Here is a 7,772-nt window from a genome sequence, read left to right as displayed (position 1 = left end):
TTTCTGAGTCTCTTGGGTATTCTGGGCCATAAATCAGTTTGCTTCTCATGGGTGACTACTTCTGCAGAAACATAAGCTTCAGTTTTCACCATCCTGATAATTCAGTTACTGCTTATCCTCCACTTTAACCTTCCAAAATTCTGCTGATATCGCTAATCCTCTTCATGCTTTCTCTGGTCTATTGGCCCTGTGTTACCTCTTAATGTCTTTACTGTCATTTGGGTGACATTTTAGGAAAAAACATTGCTGTTGTTGTTTAGTTGCTGCTGCTGCTGCTCCTAAGTCGCTTCAGTCGTGTCCGACTCTATGCGACCCCATAGACGGCAGCCCACCAGGTTCCCCTGTCCCTGGGATTCTCCAGGCAAGAACACTGGAGTGGGCTGCCATTGCCTTCTTCAATGCGTCATGTCAAATTCTTGCAACCCCATGGATTGTAGCCTGCCAGGCTCTTCTGTCCATGGGATTTCCCAGGCAAGAATACTGGAATGAGTTGCCATTTCCTTTTCCAGGGCATCTTCCTGACCCAGGGATTGAACCCACATCTCCTGCATTGACAGGTGGATTCAGCCACCAGGGGACCCCCAGGAAAAAAGCATAGATGAACTCAAAACACATGTTGCAATAGATCCTTTGCATTAAATATAGAGAACAAAACCCCAAAACACCATTCTTCCAAGCCCTCCTTTCTCCCAAGGCAGTATCTGTCTGTGGTCTGGTATACACACCCTCCCCAGGTTAATTCTTGATGATTATACATACACAAACTATTTGATTGTCCTGTATTTTTTTGTTCTAGCCTTGGTTTCATCACTTAATAAAATGTCTTGGAGCTATTTCCATATTAGTACCTGTAGTCCTAACTCATTCTTTCTAATAACTATATAATATTCAATAGTATAAATTTATCATAATTTATTTAAATACTCTTTTAAACTTTATACACATAGACATATATATATATACATACACATTTATCTTCCTGAAAGGTAAGTAAATTAAGTGACTAGAATTGCATAAACATCAAATAATCATCTTTGACATTTGATATGTAAGGGAGAAATCAAAAGGACCATGTTATATACATAGAAATCTTCACTGTTGAGTTATGTCTAATACTGGATGAATAGAACCATCTCCAGTGCCTCCAGAATCTGAGACATTAGGATTCAACTCCGTTTAAAGATGCACCAGAGTGAAGCTAAAGCATCCTTGAAGCTATGCAAGCCCACAGACACACCAATATAAAGCTATGTTCTGTAACTCTGTGGTTCAGTTTGCAGTTTATCTTTTTACAAAGCATGAGATGTATCCTCCTCTAATCAGAACCACTTTGTGTCAAAGTCCTGACGGGAAACAGATGGCACTTTCAAGTGGGGGAACTGAGGTGAATTTAATGAAGGGACCATTTTCAGTGGTGTGAGGGTTAAGGGAAACCAAAAAGGCGAGGTACTAAGGGCTTGCAACACAGAGAGCGATGACCACCTTTAAGCCCCAAGATCAGAAAAGAGAACAGTCACTGGCCCCAGAGAGCAACTCTAGCTGTAAGCCAGGGCACCTGTGGGAGCCATGCCTTGGCAGAGTGACACAGCCAAGCTTCTACAACCACAAAGGGAAAACACCTGACCTCACTCTTCATGGGTTTCTGTTTGCTGAAGCTGGCACCCTAGGTGAGGAGAAGAATAGAGTCAGTCTGGAGGGGCAAAGGGAAACTAGTTCTCCTATATGAAAGAGGTACATCTGTGTCCTACTTTTCTCATTATTAGTCACGTTTGCAGACCTCAGGGCAAAGCCTTTCACCAAGAACCACAGATGATATATTTATCCAATCATAGGGTACCCACGCTCATGAGCGCATGCTCATTTGCATTCGACTCTTTGTGACACCATGGACTGTAGCACACCAGGCTCCACTGTCCATGGAATTTTCCAGGCAAGAATACTGGAGTGGGGTGCCATTTCCTACTCCAGGGGATCTTCTCAGCCCAGGGATGGAAACAGAGTCTCCTGTCTCTTGCACTGGAAGGCAGATTCTTCATCACTGAGCCACGAGAGAAGCCCTTAGCCAATCATGTGTGTGCCTGTGCTCGGTTGCTAAGTCACATCTGACCCTTTGTGACCCCATAGTGATGAATTAATTGACATCTCTGAAAATCGCCCACACCTCGGGTTTTCATTCTAATTATATAGAAAAGAGACTACATATAAGAAGAGTCAATAGTAAACCATCCTCTACCTTCCCCCTCCATCAGTATTTAGTTTCCTTATTATTCCAGGCTCGGGCTCTGCAGATAACATATGCCATCAGTACTGAATGGGATGTCTCTGTCCAGGCTCTAGGAGAAAAATTCCATCACGGCTGAAGGCTAAGCCCACCAGAGAGTGCAAGAGGGGAGTAAAGGATGGGAGCCATCCTTATGTCTGTAATAAATAGTAATCCATGACAGAAACAACATAAAGAATATGGACGGGGTCCATAAGGAAGCAGAGTCTTCCACAAATCAATATAGTTAAATAGTATTCTGGCAATTCCAAAGCAGCAATCTTCTTTAAGAATAAAGTTTGTTTTAATTTATAAGCAATAGAAAAAAAAAATGGAGATGGGAATATCTGCAGATAGTCTTACCCTAAAAGAGTAAATCTGGTTAGTTGGAAAAACAGAGCCCAGAAGAAGCAGTGAGATTTTATAGATTTGAAAATTACTTTCCCCTAAAAAAGTTTTATTTAACTTTGAAATGAGTTTGGTTTATTCCATTTCCACAGTTCACTTTGCTGCTGCTGCTGCTAAGTCGCTTCAGTCGTGTCCGACTCTGTGCGACCCCATAGACGGCAGCCCACCAGGCCCCGCCATCCCTGGGATTCTCCAGGTGAACTACCAAAGCATGACATTTTTAGTAGTTTAAAATGTCATACTTTTTCTTATGAAATTTGTTTTCTAAAAAAGTACTGAAGAGGAAAATGATTAAGGTTCTACCTTTGGCTCAACAGCTGTAAAAGAGTTTGAACTCATTTTAAATGATGGGCTGCTGTGTTCACCTTGATGCCTGGGTGAGTCCAAGGTTTCCAAATGGTGACTTTCACAGAACAAATGACACCTGGGATGGAGCACTCTTTATATCTCTCTATGTGACAAATTTTTTCAATAATACTTATGGAAAAAAGATGAAATTTTTTGAACTTTCTAAAAATAATTTCAGTAAAAAACAATTACAGTATAAAAGGACTGAATTGTTTACCTTAAAGTGTTTTCTTTTTTTTTTTTTTAAGCTGGAGAACACATAAAGAAAGGTTTCTAAAATCTAACCCCATAAGATATGACTATATGGGGATGGCTCATGGATTTTTGCAGTGATAGAATAATTCCATATCTTGATTGTGATGACGGTTACACAAAACTGGGCTTCCCTGATAGCTCAGGTGGTAAAGAATCTGTCTGCAATGCAGGGGACCCCAATTCGATTCCTGGGTCGGGAAGATTCTCTGGAGAAGGGATAGGCTACCCACTCCAGTATTCTGGCCTAGAGAATTCCATGGACTGTATGGTCCGTGGGGTCACAAAGAGTTGGACACAACTGAGTGACTTTCACTTTCACTTTACAAAACCACACACAGATAAAATTGAATAGAACTGTACAGGTACCCACCAATGAGTGAATGTTAAATTGATGAACATGGAATGAGGGCTATGGAGTGTATCAAGGTCAGTCTCCTGGTTTTGATATTGCACTGTAGTTATGTAAGATGTCAGCCTTTGGGGTGACTGGCTGGAGTGTACCAGGACCTCTCTGTACTATTTTTGCAACTTTCTGTGAATCTGTAATTAACCACAACCCTCCCCCAATCTTTTAAAGGTTACAAACTGTGTGATGCCATTTATTTGACATTCTTGAAAAGACAAAAGCATAGCAACAGACAACAAATCATTGGTTGCCAGGGGCAGAAGAAGGATGTGACTACAAAGGAGTCACTCAAGGAGATTTGGGGGGAGAAGGGAGGGACAATTCTATATCCCGATTGTTATTGTGGTTAGGAGAATCTATACACGTGTTAAAACTCTTAGAACTGTATACCATGAAAATGTCAATTTTACTGTATATTAATTATTTTAAAAAAGTTGTCATTATCTTACATATTTAAAAAAAATACTGCTGAAAGCTTTGGATCAGACTTTCATTTGAATTTTGCAATAGGGAATTCCTTGGCGGTCCAGTAGTTAGCACTCTGCGCTCTCGCTGCCAAGGGCCTGATACAGGAATTCAGATCTCTCAAGCCACTGGGTGAGACAAAAAAAAAAAAAAAAAAAAAGGGCTATTGGGCAAGTTAAGTTCCAGTTATCCAATCTATGAAATAGTAATGATAATATCCATCTAATGATGATGTATGCAAAACTTAGCACATTGCGTAGCACTGAGTAAATAGCATCACTTATTTTAATCTTTTTTTTTTAAATTTTGGAAATCCAATCTGTAAGGAAATTTAGAATAAGGAAAAGAGCTTAATGGATATTTCTAATGGAAACTGAATTGTCTAGAACACACCCTTTGCTTTATCATTTCTAACCTTTTGCTGACTTTGAGCTATTTCATAACTCTGAATTTGTAGATATTTGATAGTAATACAAAATAATTTTTATAGTGTCATACAAATAAATTCCTTGGTGGAATTGTGGTGTGGTGGTTTAAACTGACTTTCTCCACATCGCTGAACCACCCTGCCCCGCCACATCCTAGTGAAAAATTCCCATTTTGCGTCCTTTTTGTAAATGAACTTCAACATTCCTTTATTCCATATGAAATGGTGGTTCTTTTGATTTCTTCTTTTAACCAGTTATAATGTATTTCCAGTTTCATCACTGAATAATGAGTTAAGTAAAATCTTTAACATATGCTTATTTTATATCTGCATGAGAGGCATGATTTTACCTCTTGGAGGGAAATCTACCCTTTAACAATTTTATAGCTGGAAAATGCTCAGCGGCAATGGGAAATTGTAACAAAAATCACTAAACACAGCATTCTAGATACTAAGTTGTTTTGGCTGTTTTGAATTATCTGAAATTTTAGTGTCTTTTAAATCAATAGTCCTGATGATCATATAAAGTTTTTGTTACTCTTGTTAATAGTGCTTTGAACAGACTAGGTCCTTAATTAATATTTGCTAAATGCATCAATCAAATTATTATTTTATCTGAGATTGCACAATTGGATGGAAAAACAGACTTAATTTTTGTCCTCACAGGTTGAGGCAAAAGTCCACAGGGCTCATTATTACTTATTTATAGTTGTTTCAAATTATATGGCTAGAGGGGCTAGATTATACCAGATAGCTCCCAAACCTTAGTGGCTTACCATAAGGAAAGTTGATTTTTCCCTAATCATTGCAGTGAGGGGGGTCTTTTAATGATTGTGACTCAAGGACTTAGGCTCTGGAGACTCTGCTGTGTGCTGTGCTGAGTTGCTTCAGTTGCATCCAACTCTGCAACGCTATGGGCCGCAGTCTGCCAGGCTTCTCTGTCCAAGGGATTCTCCAGGCGAGAATACTGGAGTGGGTTACCCTGCCCTCCTCCAGGGGATCTTCCTGAACCAGGCATTGGCAGGCAGGTTCTTTGCCACTAGCAGCACCTGGGAAGCAGTGGAGATTCTATTTAACACTTACTTCCCTGGTGGCTCAGACGGTAAAGCATCTGCCTGTAATGCAGGTGACCCAGGTTTGATCCCTGGGTTGGGAAGATCCCCTGGAGAAGGAATGGCAACCCACTCCAGTATTCTTGCCTGGAGAATTCCGTGGACTGAGGAGCCTGGTAGGCTACAGTCCATGGGGTCACAAAAATTCGGACACGACTTTGCGACTTCGCTTTGCTTTGCTTTTTGCTCTATAACCACTGCAGCAGCAGGATGGGAATCTGAGACATACACATAGGCTTTTAAAGTTTTCCCTGGGAAATGATGGGGTTTCCCTCATAGGTCAGTTGGTAAAGGATCCACAGTGCAGGAGACCCTAGTTCAATTCCTGGGTCGGTCAGATCTGCTGGAGAAGGGATAGGCTACCCATTCCAGTATTCTTGGGCTTCCCTTGTAGCTCAGCTGGTAAAGAATCTGCCTGCAATGTGGGAGACCTGGGTTCAATCCCTGGGTTGGGAAGATCCCCTGGAGAAGGAAAAGGCCACCCACTCCAGTATTCTGGCCTGGAGAATTCCATGGACTGTATAGGTCACAAAGAGTCAGACACTTTGTGACTGAGCGACCTTCACTTCACTTCACACTTCACTGGGAAATGATATGTTACCTCTCACATTCCGCTGGCCAAAGCAAGTCTCACAGTCTCACCTTACTTTGAAAGGGGCAGGGAAGCACAGCCCTTGCCTTGTGCCAGGAGGAAAGAAAGACCAAAATGGCATTAATGAATCCCACATCAATATGCTCAGAGATAAAATAAGCACAAAAGGATGAGGTGCCCCACAGGAGACTTCTGATCATTGTTAATATAAACTGTAGAGATGTTAGAAATGTACTTGGCACCTTCTCCTCTCACGAAAACATTTCCATGCCATGGCCCCACAAAATATCCTTTGTGATTGTTTTTGTTGTTGTTAGAGTTTCAGAGAGAAAAGAAAACTTTCCTTTTTATTATCACCACCAGAAAATCACTGAGGTCCCTGGCAGAGGTGAAGAGAAGCTGGGGGCATTCATTTAAGAAAAGGAATAATTTGAATATCCAAGGGAAAAACATAAAAATAATCAAAATAAAATGTCAAGTGAAGAAGCAAAATAAGAGTGAAAAAAGTTTTTATCAGGTAAAAGAATATTTTTCAAAAAGTAGATCAAGAGTCTGATAAAGTACTTACCTGATAATCTACAGCCAGGGTGGGTGCAGAGCCCTGGTTGATTTTTGTATACTCTTGGTGAAGACAAGAGTGGTTATGCCCTGGCACAGTTTTAGAACAGGAAGAATGAAGGTTTTAAATCACTGTTTTATTGAAGGAAAAAAAGTAGCCTGCACCAGAGGACTCAAAAAACCCAGGAAGTAAAGTGTAGCCAACGACTGCCCGGGGGCACAGGGTGGGGGGATCTGTACTTGGATCCAGACCAAGTGTGTTTCAAGTTTATTTGATTGAGAATTTCACTTTGAAAAGAGTACTTCATGGGGACCTTTGGGAGCTGTCAAACTCTGCCCTGAGGCAGAAGATTAACGGCTCTGTGGACCAGCAGGGAGAAGCCCAGTAAATCAGAAGCCCCTTGTCTGTGGGCCTGTGGCTTACAGGTGGCAATGTAACAGGCTGTGCCTCTCTGCGGGGGCCTCAGGGACTTCACAGTTAATGGGTCAGAACTAGCCGTGTGGATGGAGGACAGCCTCTGAATATGTTCTCCAAACTGCTGATTGAAAAATGGGCTTGAAAGAGCCTCCGAAAGAATTACCTATCTTCTGGAAGGATCCCCAGGAAGCTGGTAACAGTGGTGTCCTCTGGGGAAGGGACCAGCCTTTTGTGTCTTATGAGGGGGGCGGTCAAGTGTAGTGGTTAAGAGGGTGACCCTGGAAACTTTGGCCTGTCCTTTAGTAGTTGTATGGGTTTTCAACCTTAAAGGGTCTCAGCTATAAAATGGGGATTATAATAAGGATTAAATGAGTTTATTATTCAAAAAACGGGACAATGAACATAGTGCTATGCAACTTTTGGCTTTTCCCATGTATTTGCATATATTTACCTATTGAAAAAATTATTTTATTCTATTTTATTTTATTGAAGTATAGTTGATTTCCGAGGCTTCCCAGGTGGC

At 41.1% G+C, this 7,772-nt stretch overlaps 1 non-coding gene across 1 annotated transcript; it reads left to right on the top strand.

Annotated features, from left to right (window-relative positions):
• Positions 1-5,653: 5,653 nt before the first annotated feature.
• Positions 5,654-5,725, top strand: TRNAY-GUA (transfer RNA tyrosine (anticodon GUA)). Its single transcript has one exon. It is a non-coding gene; the product is annotated as a tRNA-Tyr (tRNA).
• Positions 5,726-7,772: the final 2,047 nt, after the last annotated feature.

This window comes from Bos indicus, chromosome 2 (assembly GCF_029378745.1).
Source record: "Bos indicus isolate NIAB-ARS_2022 breed Sahiwal x Tharparkar chromosome 2, NIAB-ARS_B.indTharparkar_mat_pri_1.0, whole genome shotgun sequence".
NCBI lineage: Eukaryota > Metazoa > Chordata > Mammalia > Artiodactyla > Bovidae > Bos > Bos indicus.
Note: the sequence above shows the minus strand (reverse complement) of the source record. Positions and strands in the feature narration are given on the sequence as shown.